We start from the raw sequence: 10,487 nt of genomic DNA on the forward strand, positions 1-10,487 counted from the left end.
GTTGAAAAAGGAAAATATCCACCACTGTGAGGAATGGGATAGATTCAAAAAGAGTTTTTAGGAAGTTGTTCTTTACATTGCACAACATGACACACACTGCTGCCTCAAGACACCACAGAAAGCCCTGTGTTACCTTTCCATGCTTTTGGAGTAGGTTTTTTGCTTCATTTTAAGGTAATACTGGTGGATGCTGGGTATAACCCAGATTTATTCCAGTTACATAGACATACAGTGTTTTCTAAAAGTGGAATTCCTAAGGCTACCAAGCCCATAACTGTAAAAGGAACGTGTTACTGTGGGAGGGCAATCAGCCCTAGCTCAAAGGGGTGAGAAGTATCTAAAAAAGAAGGAAGAGCAGTGTGGGTGGTGTGGGGTTAATGGAGACAAATTTCATCCACTTCATCATTTTGACCAGATCCATTCTCATTATACAAATGGTCACAAGGCCTCTGAGAAATGAGAGTTCTGACTAATATAAATAATGGTCCAGGGAGAATTTGTCAAGGGTGAAAATGTTGCCCACAGTGCTGGGCTGTACCAAGATGGCTACTATCCTTCAATGCATCCTAAGAATGTGAGAGGGGTGGAGGAATGGTCCTTGGAGAGGCTAAGTTACTTCAGCAATTCTGGGGGTGGGACAGGGGATCCGATCTTTCCCAAGATGAAATCATCACAGCAGTGCCAGCAGATGGGCCATGAGGGAGAAACTGTGCAGAGCAGGATCTTTATTCAGCTTACAGGGGAGGATTGGGATAAATGCCAAGCACTCCCGCTGGCAGAAAGAATTTGCACACAGGCTGTGGTGGTCCCTTCTCCAGAGATCCTGCCTTTCTGTTCCTGGAAAGGTCTGACAACTTGCTCTGAAGTATGGAAATTGCTCTCACTAGAGATATTCCAGAGTCTCCTCGGAGCCATAGACATCCTAAGCTGGTCCTCCCGATCCTCCATGACCATTGGGAGGACTCAAATGGGGTTTGTAAGCAGCTCAGGATGTGAATGGTGACAGTATTTTTTAAAGAATTGAGTGCAGTTTTATTCAGAATCAGAACATCTAGACCACAAATCAGGCTTTGATTCTCATTTCCCTTGGAGAGCAGGGGCTCCTCTCTGGCCAGAGAAGTTTTGGATTTCCCTGAACCCAAGGTAGTATGTCTTTTTATGCTCAGCCACTGCCTGCACACACAGTCATTTCCTCAAGCTTCGGCAGCCTGGGCACATGACCTGCCAGATTATACTAGATAACTTGATGGTGAGAGCTTTGGCCTAGTCCACATACCTCACTCTGATCCCTGAGTGTGGGAAATGGTCCTTGAATTGTCTTTGCCACAGGGCTCCTCCATGTAACACATGACCTCCCAGATCCTGGGTGCCTGGTACATAGCCTCATTCTTCCTGACATAACTGGGTTCCAGGCTGCTGAAAGATCCTTGTAACCCAAGACCAGGTCCCCAAGGTCATGTCTCCTCTGGGTTCCAAACTGCTGGGTTGGTACCAGTCTTGTCACTCTGCTATTATTGAGTATCCACTAAAGCTCCTGCTCTGCCTATACCTCTACCTTCAGGCAGATAGGTCCAATTTACTTGCCACAGCTGAGTAAGAATCTTCCTTTTTTAAAAACTCATAAGCAGAAAACTGTTCCTTCTGCACAATAGCTTTGACATTCTCAAACCAAGAACTTCAGTCCTAAAAGGGACCACATATAAGAGCTCACTGTCATTTACTGTGCTTCTTCCTGGAAGCCACTTCTCTTTCTGCTTCTCTAATTGGGCTGATTGCCACTCATAGATTGATTGGGTGATGATGCTGAAGATCATGTATTTCCTTTTAGGATGTTTCTCTGAAAGAACTTTGTGTTAGTCAACTTCCCATCACTGTAACAAAATACCTGAGATAATCAGCTTATCAGGAGGAAAGGTTTATTTTGGCTCATAGTTCAAACCTTGCAGACCTGCCACAGAGAACTTCTTTCAGTTCTTCAGATGGGACCTGCTTTCTCTTGTCACTATTTTTCCTGGAATATAGTTCTGCCTCCTGGCAATCCTCTATTTGCTAGCTAGTTCATGCTGTAGGCCTCGGCTTAGAAGTCATTTTCTCTAGGAAACCATGACACGATCCACATGACACTTTCCACACTAAGTTGTTTTGCTGCCCATTCTTGCTGCCTCAGTGAACTTGAAAGTTTCTGCCAGAATACCATTGATTGGATATCTTTAAAAATGCTTTTTCACATTTCTGGAGGCTGGGAAGTCCAACATCAAGTTGCCAGCAGGTCTGGTGTCTGGTGAGGACCCTCTTCCTGGTGTGCAGATGGCTGTCTTCATACTCACATAGCAGAGAGCAGAGCACAAAGTGAGCCCTTGAACACCTTCTTACAAAGGCACTAGTCTCATTCATGTGGGCTTCACTTTCATAACCTACTTCCCCCAAATCCCACCTCCTAGTACCATCACGTTGGGTGTTAAGTTTCAACATATGAATATCAGAGGACACAAACATTTGATCCATAGCCCTTATCAATAGACCATCAGCTCTGAGAGAGCAGAGACCACATCTGTCTGTTTTAACATTCATATCTCAGTACCCAGTGCCTGGCACTTAGTAGATACTTTGTGAGTTCAAAGGAAGGGGAAAGAACAAGCTCACCCCAGGGGACCTGGGCATTCAGCTCACCCAGCCTATGAACAGCCTATGAACAGGTGCGTTTCCATTATGCTAAAGGTTGAATGTTCCACTCTCCACTATGGGTACTACACTGTCCCCTGGGATGCAGATTTCCTTTGCCCCATACTCTTCTGATGATTATCAAGTTACTAAGGGTGCTGAGTTTGCCCTCCAGCCAGCAGGCCCCTCTGTGAACTGTGAAACAATTGATTCTTCTCAAATGCACTAAGTGCACTTAAATGTCTATAATTACAGTTGCATTTTCTAGAAGGACACTAATTATCTTTAATTCATGGATTGTACTTTCTGCCTGGGAGCGAGAAACTAAAAAGCACACTGCATTGGTGGGGAGGTGTTCTGCTTCCTTGCCTCACAGTGGGTCTTGTTGGAGCTCTTTCTATTCATCTTTCAAGGTCCAGCTCCCATCCCGCTCTATTATGGGAGGTTATTCTCCCTGCTCTGTAGGGGGTAAAAAGATGGAGGATATCAGACTATTTCAGGTTAAGTTTCAGAGAGTGTCCATGTCTTGTTTCAGTGTCTGATCTTATAGGTTCAGAAACTTAATTTGTTATTGCCTCCTTGCTGATGTAGTCACTGATTAACACTAATCAGACTCGTAAGAGACTGAATCATAACCAGAGAGCAGACTCTCACTTGGTGTGGGGAGCATGCACTTCCCTGATTTGGAATATTGTGTTTCAAGGTATTTCTGTTGTCATACCCCAGAAGGCCAAGAGGCAGTAGATACTCTTGCATAGGGTACTTTGATAAGGCAGAGAGAGAATGATTATTATTTCCACTTTTCTAAGAGACTGAGGCTCAGAAGGGCTTTAACGGAAGGTTATGATTTTCTAGGTCTTGGTATCAATTCTGGAGGTCGCACTGAGTCAACGTGAGGTTTAACTGTGATCCCAAAAGCAGAAATCTTAGAGGCTGTTTTGTTGTTGTTTTTGTTTGTTTGTTTGTTTTTTGTGAAAATGGCAGTGACTTCAGTTAGCAAAACTTTACTCTTCTTATTGATGGGCTCATATTCTGAACCAATTCCACAGGGAGACTTCAATCACAACCATTTTCCCTTTGGCGCTGTCTTTTCGTTGGGTTGCCCAGAAGCAGAGCAAGACAAGAGTAACACAGGCACTGGTGACCTATTGAGGGGGCGCTCTTCAGGGAAGACGGTTAGAGGGAGGAGCATTGGATCAAGGAGGCGGTCTCAGGTAAGATCTAGCATTGGCCCCATACATGAAGGGAAAGGCATGGGAGGATAAACTGTTTTCACAAGTGCCCTTAAATGGCAAGTCTTTTGAATCCCCTATCAGTCAGTCAGGAGCTATGGGCTATCTTTGGTGGTGGGGAGGGGGCTGTGGCCTGTAGCTTTCCAGATGATGTGTCTTGAATAGTGATTCTCCCTAGAAGGGGCAGCTGTGAGCTGCGAGCAGCCAATGTTCAGAGTAACCAGGGCCTGGGCGAGCCGCCCTGGAGGAAGGAGTCAGGTTGGGGCACCACCGCGTGGGCATGCCTGCGGTCATCCCTCATGTGTACCATCCCTCTCATCTCTAGGCATTTTGGCGCATGCTCTTCTCTCTGTCCGGAACTTGTTTCCCTCCATTTTTTATTTTTCAGAGAAATCTTACTCCGTCTTAGACCTCATTTCCTCCAAGGAAGCTTTTGTCAACCCTTCAAGACTAGTTTTCCCAGTGACACCATATTACATTAACACCAACCACCAGTTCACCTGTTTCCACTTTGACTGCAGCTTTGGAAGGTGAGGGAGCAATCTGTCTCCCGTCCTTCTCTACCAGGCCCTTACCCCAGCCATTTTTAACACTCAATAAATGCCTTTTATGTACAGGAATTCATGATGCTCTTCTAAAGTCTTTAAATTTGAAAAAGTCAAAAAAACAATCACTATTGTTCTCCCCGGGGGCAGGGAGACCCATTCCTTAATGTCCACCAGGTGTGCACGTACACCTGCATGAGTGTCTGCAAAAGGACAGTCACTTTACTAGGGCTCTTAACGCAGCTTGGAGTGGACTGTATACTTGGACACAAACTCATTTCATTTTAATGGTTGCACAGTATTTTTCTGTAATGGTTCATTTATCCTGTTTCCTGTTGAACTAAGCCAGGTGTGCCCAGGTATACTGGGAAGTCCAACTTGATGTTAGACCTTCATGACCTTCATGACGCTTCATCACAGCATCCATGAAGGAGAACTTGGGAATTTTCAGGGAAAAAAAAAGTTGTGCCAATATTAAGAGCTGGTTCCTTTGAATTTTTGAGCACAGTGAGCCTTGTAACTGAGTTTTCTGCTCTGTTTTGGGTGTGAGGAAACTCCAAGACTGAGCCCCTGATTAGGTAAAGAAGGTGACTTTTCTAATTTTAAATACAGACACCAAAGTTCCTTTCAAGGAAGATGCCTTGAAGACTTGAGGAAAGGGGAGCCCAAGGGGCGTGGTCCATGTTTGAAGAAGCAAGTGAAAGGATTAGATGGGTGCGTGTTCAGGAGGGGACCACACAGCTGGGGACCCAGAGAAGGGAGGGTGGAGGCAAAGTAGCAAGAGGACAGCTGGAGAAACTGTGAGAAGAGGAGTAAACTTCCCTCAAAAAGCTTAACCTCCTCTTCTGGGAAAGGAATTAGTGAGTTTATAGTTGTATATAGGATCACTATATCATGTTAGGCGGAATCAAATCTTGTCTTTATTTGGAGATTTAACTGTGGTTTAAGGAGATGTGTTTGAGTGCCAAATTGACGAGGGGTGACCTTGCGATGTCTAATTTTGGTTTTCTGGAAAATTGGTGAGGCATACATTGGGTGTGTCTGTGAGAGTGTTATTGGAGACAACTGCCATGGGAGTCAGCAGACTGAGTGGGGAAGAACCCTACCTCTGAATATGGGCAGCACCATCCAGTAGGTTGGGGCTAGATGGAACAGACAGTGGAAGGGAGGGAGGCCTGCACTCACACACTCAGTCCTTCTAGAACAGGTGTGTTTTCTTCCTGCTGCAGTCACCTGTAGACATCAGATTCATTAGTAACTGAGGGCCAGCTAGCACCAGTGACTCTCCAGGGCTTCCTGGTCTTCAGCCTCAGACTGGGGCTGCCTCATTGGTCCCTCTGCTCTGAGGTTTCCAGCTTCTCCAATTGAGCAGCTACTTGTTTCCCCCGCACTCCAGTCTGTAGATGGCCATTGTGGAACCATTCAGCCTCTGATCAGGTAAGCCACTCTAATGAATCCATATATATATTTTCACTCCACCTGTTCTGTTCCTCTCCAGAACCCTGACTAATACAGATGCCACATTTAAGTTGCTCTGGTCCTACTGCGTGAATGACTCCCATTATTTTGAAGCTGCAGTAAAGTCTGCATCTCATATATGTTACAGCCAGTGGAATTTCAGTTAATGAGGAGATCAGGAGGCATCTGATCAGGGGTCATGTGGTGCAGAAAAGGACTACCACATGCTTGAGTTGAGATGATTCTCAAACTGCAACACAGAGAAAGCAGAAACTTCCATTCCAGGGATCAGTAGGAAAAGTAAAAGTCACTGTCTCCCCAACGTCCCTGAAAGATGAGAGGAATTATGGGTTGTGTGAATGATGGAGGTTTGAGCCAAATTCACTTGAATCTTAAAGGATGGGATTAACTCAGGTGGTCCTTGTGTTAGAATTCTATTTCAATGAGTATGGCTCTCCAATTCATCAATCATAGAGAATTGGGCCTCATGGATATGTAATTCAACCTCTCATTTTACAGCAGGTGCACAGAGGTGGGTTTCCTTGCCCCTAATCTCGTCTTAATTTCTTCACTTGATTAAATAGGAGGTTTTGACTTGTAATTCTGTAAATTTTAACTCATATCAGGAAGATTATAAATTCTGCAAGGGCAAAGTTTACTTTAAACAACTGAGATGTCCACAGCATTCAGCAAATGTTAAAGGGGACAACAATGGACCTTGAGAGGTAAGGTGACAGCTCTCCCTCCTCTAGAAATGTTCTCCCCTCCTGTTGCACCCCAGTGATTACCTTCCTCTCTACTCTTGGGGAGAATACTGTCACTTGGGTATAAACAACTTAACTACTGTTTACAGCTCTTTGATTCCTCTTTTCTTTGAAAAGAGAGGGACAATAAACTACCTGGAGGGAAGTTATTTTCTGGGTTTCAACACAAGTCAGAACAAATCATCAGACACTATTACAATAAAAATTGAAGTTTTGAGCCTAGTGGTTCGGTCAGTAATCACAACCATGGAAAAACTTCATTTTTTAAAAAAAATATATATAAAAGGTTTTTTAAAAAAAGCATTAAGGCTTCTTTTCCCCTCGTTGAATAAACAGAAAATAGAAGGCGATGGTGAGTTAACTGCATAATCTAGTATTTAACATTTCTCATGCTAATCTGGCCAAGAGCCTCCGTGGGGTTTATTAAAATTTGCATTTTGTGTATAGACCCACAAGAATAAAAATTTTAATATATGTATCTATAAAAATAATTATACACATTTTTGTTAGAGAAAAATGTGCTGAGTTCTTCTTCCTCTTTCCCTAGCCATCTCATAAGTAGAGTGTACAAAAAGGAAATAGCATGGAGAGGCTTCTTGTTTGGGAAGGTTTATCTCAATTTAAATTCCTTCTTGTGTAAATGGGCAAATAAAAGGAAGAAGGGCTTCAACAAGAGCCACGTGCGCCCTCTGCTGGCCATCAGAAAGCATTCCCATTCAATGTGCAAAGCTGGATCTTGACCAAGACAGGAAGGGAGGACAACAAAGTTTCAATCATTACTTGCAGTGGAAAATATGAAGTCAAAAATTTCGGTGATCCTGCTCACAATGGTGTTTTTTGAGCAATGCTGAACTGTAAGAGAGGTCTAGATTTTTTTTGTTTTGACGTCTTTGTCAGAAAAGGCAAAAACTTCCTGAGTGGCTGTACTGAGAACCATAAGATCAGTGTTTTCCTGGCTCTGTAAGAGTACATGACTTTCTGGCCTTCCCCACAGGGAGGTTAGGCCCTTGAGGCCAGAGGCCATGTCATTTTCAACACACCATCCCCAGAATCCATGCCCAGTACCTGGGCAAGTCAAAGGAACTGCTTTAATAAATATCTTTTGAATGAGAATCTAGCTATGAAGAGGGCTCTGGATTCCAGGAGCCTGTGGTCCCAACTTAGAAAGCATCTGCAAGACAGATTTTGAAGGTCATACTTGCTCAGCCATTAAGAAAATCTAACCAATGTATCCACATGGGGTTAATAATATTTAAGTTTTCTCATATCTCTCAAATAACTGATTACCAAATGCCTCCACAGCTGTCTTATTTGATCTCAATCCAGTCCCAAGGGATGATTCCTGCCCCTGTTTTCCAGAGCGGTCCCAACCCTGAGAAAGGTGGACTGATGTTCTCACAGCAATCAGATTTTTCTGTCCCTTGATTCTAAGCTTTTCCACCTCCTGTAGCCTCCATAAGATTCATTGGTCGCCTCACATTCTTCCAGTTGGCTGAGGTTAAAATTAGAGGGGGCTGTCACAGTTTTTAAAGCTCAACCTAGTAAGTCATATCATGGACATCTCCTTTTATTACTCTTGACAGCCAGATGATGGGAATTACTGAGATGGGGCTGCCTGACACCAAATGGGTTAACAACCTTTTTAATAGCTTTCTTTTCCCCAGTCGTTTCCCAGGATATTACACAGGGACTTGCGGCTTTCTGCACCGTAAAACTTTGCTCAGGTTGAGACTGTCGAATGCTTCCCCAGAAAGTGGATCTGAGAAAAGCTGAGCTGGGTCAACGGTCAAAGAGATTTACAAGCTAGGACCAGAATGACCCCTAGTCAGTGTTTGCTCATGACTTGGTTGGTCTGTTTGATTTCAGAGAAAGCAAATGAAAAACCAGAAGCCAAATGTTTGCTTAGGTCCCGGCTTCCCTTGCAGAACAAACCTGGGAGGAGTCTGCTGTCAGGAGGAATCATTTCATGTCCTTGTACATGTTGTCCCCCTGCTTTCCTTCTCAGTCACCAAACACATCCTTATTCAGCCTGCAAGACCCAGAGCAAATGCCACTTTTCTTGGCACCCTCTCTCCAAGTGCCTCATGCTTACTCTGCTCAGAGCCCTTCTCTCAATGAGTTTTAACTGTTTGCTTGTCAATTTCTCCCAGTGACTTGGAATTCTTTATGAATAGGGACTAAGCCTTTTATCTCTGTATTAAAGAAGACTGATGGCTATCAGAGGCATCCCAGATGCCCAGAGTATAGGTTAGTTGTTTTCCATATTTTTGATCACACCCTACAGAAAAAAATGCTATATCATGATCCAAAACAAATATGTGTATGCAGGTGGAAGGAAGGATGGATAGATGGATGGAAGGATAGATCGAAACGTTTGTAAAACTGAAACAAAACTTCACAAAGTAGTACAACATGAAGTGCTACTACCTACGATTTATGTTTTGGTTTGTTTTTCTGTTAGTTTTTCAAATGTTTATTGTGGATTGACCAAATAGCAAAATATTGGTGTAATTGACACTCCATCTGTCATCCCTTTGCTTCCTTTCTGATTTTTATTTGTCAGCCCCTTGGTCTGAGTTTGGGCTCCTATGAGTCAGACTGAATTTCAGAAACTAACCAGATTGTTCACAAGAAACTATATTAAACTTTAGTTGCAAACAGATCTGCTTTCAGGGTCTACATCAGGGGTCCCAAACTACAATCCTTTGTCCAAATCCACCTGAGCCACCTGTTTTGGTAAGTGATAATTATTGGAACTCATGCATATATTCCTTTATATGGCTGCTTCTGCTGCAACTGCATTCTTGAGTCATTGAGCTTAGGATGAAGATGCAATACCAAAAAGCCCCAAATATTTACTATCTGGCCCTTGGCAGGAAACGTTTACCAACCCCTGGGATAGATGGAAAGTGTTCTCTATCTCTCTGAGGTGTTCAAGGAAGAACCATGGGCAGGTGTAGTACCCTTTTCATAATAGACCATTCGACCCCTCCCCTGCCCAGGATGGGCAGGTGGGCCACAGCACTGCAGTCTGAGTAGGAGAGGTTGGACAGGTCTGGGTTGCTACAGGTGTGCCACTGCATTTGGAAGCACCTGGGAGCTCCTGAGGACTGGGAGCTCTTGAGCCAGATGGTACTGGGGAACAGGAGTGATGCACAGAGGGTGCTAAATAAATGTTTGCTATTTCTTAAATCAGTAAGGAACTGGTGGCATGTGGTAGAGAAACTGAATTTCTTCACAGCCCCCCTTGAAGGCAATGCTAGTAAAGAGCCCAGATGCCTTCAGCCCAGAAGAGAAGCTTTTCTTCTACTTGGAGACTGAGACATCTTTTCTAGCTGCTTTGGGCAACTAGTATCAAAGATGATGATGATGATGATAATAATAATGATTATAGTTTACACTTACCAAATGCCTGTCAAATGTGAAGCATTACTCTGGGTCCTTTATGTTTAGCAATTCATTTTCATTCTCTCAACAGGAAATTCTATGTGAATACCATTTTGCAGATGAGAAAACGGTGGAACTTGACTATAGAGAAATAGCTAGTTGAGTGGCAGAGTTGTAATTTGAAAATGAGATTAAAAAAATAAAAGGATCACTGGGAGGAACAGAAATGTTGTTCAGTGGGGTGTCCATCAGAGAATGCCTGTGCCCAGGGCAGCCCAGCAGCAGCAAAGGCTGGGGTGTGACTCTCTCTCTCTAGGAGAAGGCAAGTGAAAGAGGCATCTGGGGCCCCTAGGAAACTAACAGTGACTGCAGAGCCTCTACATAGGCAGGTCTACATACGCTTTAGCTGGATGTTTGGGAAAGTGAGGTTTCCTTTCCTA

The sequence above is a fragment of the Marmota marmota genome, unplaced genomic scaffold (assembly GCF_001458135.2).
Source record: "Marmota marmota marmota unplaced genomic scaffold, marMar, whole genome shotgun sequence".
Classification (NCBI taxonomy): domain Eukaryota; kingdom Metazoa; phylum Chordata; class Mammalia; order Rodentia; family Sciuridae; genus Marmota; species Marmota marmota.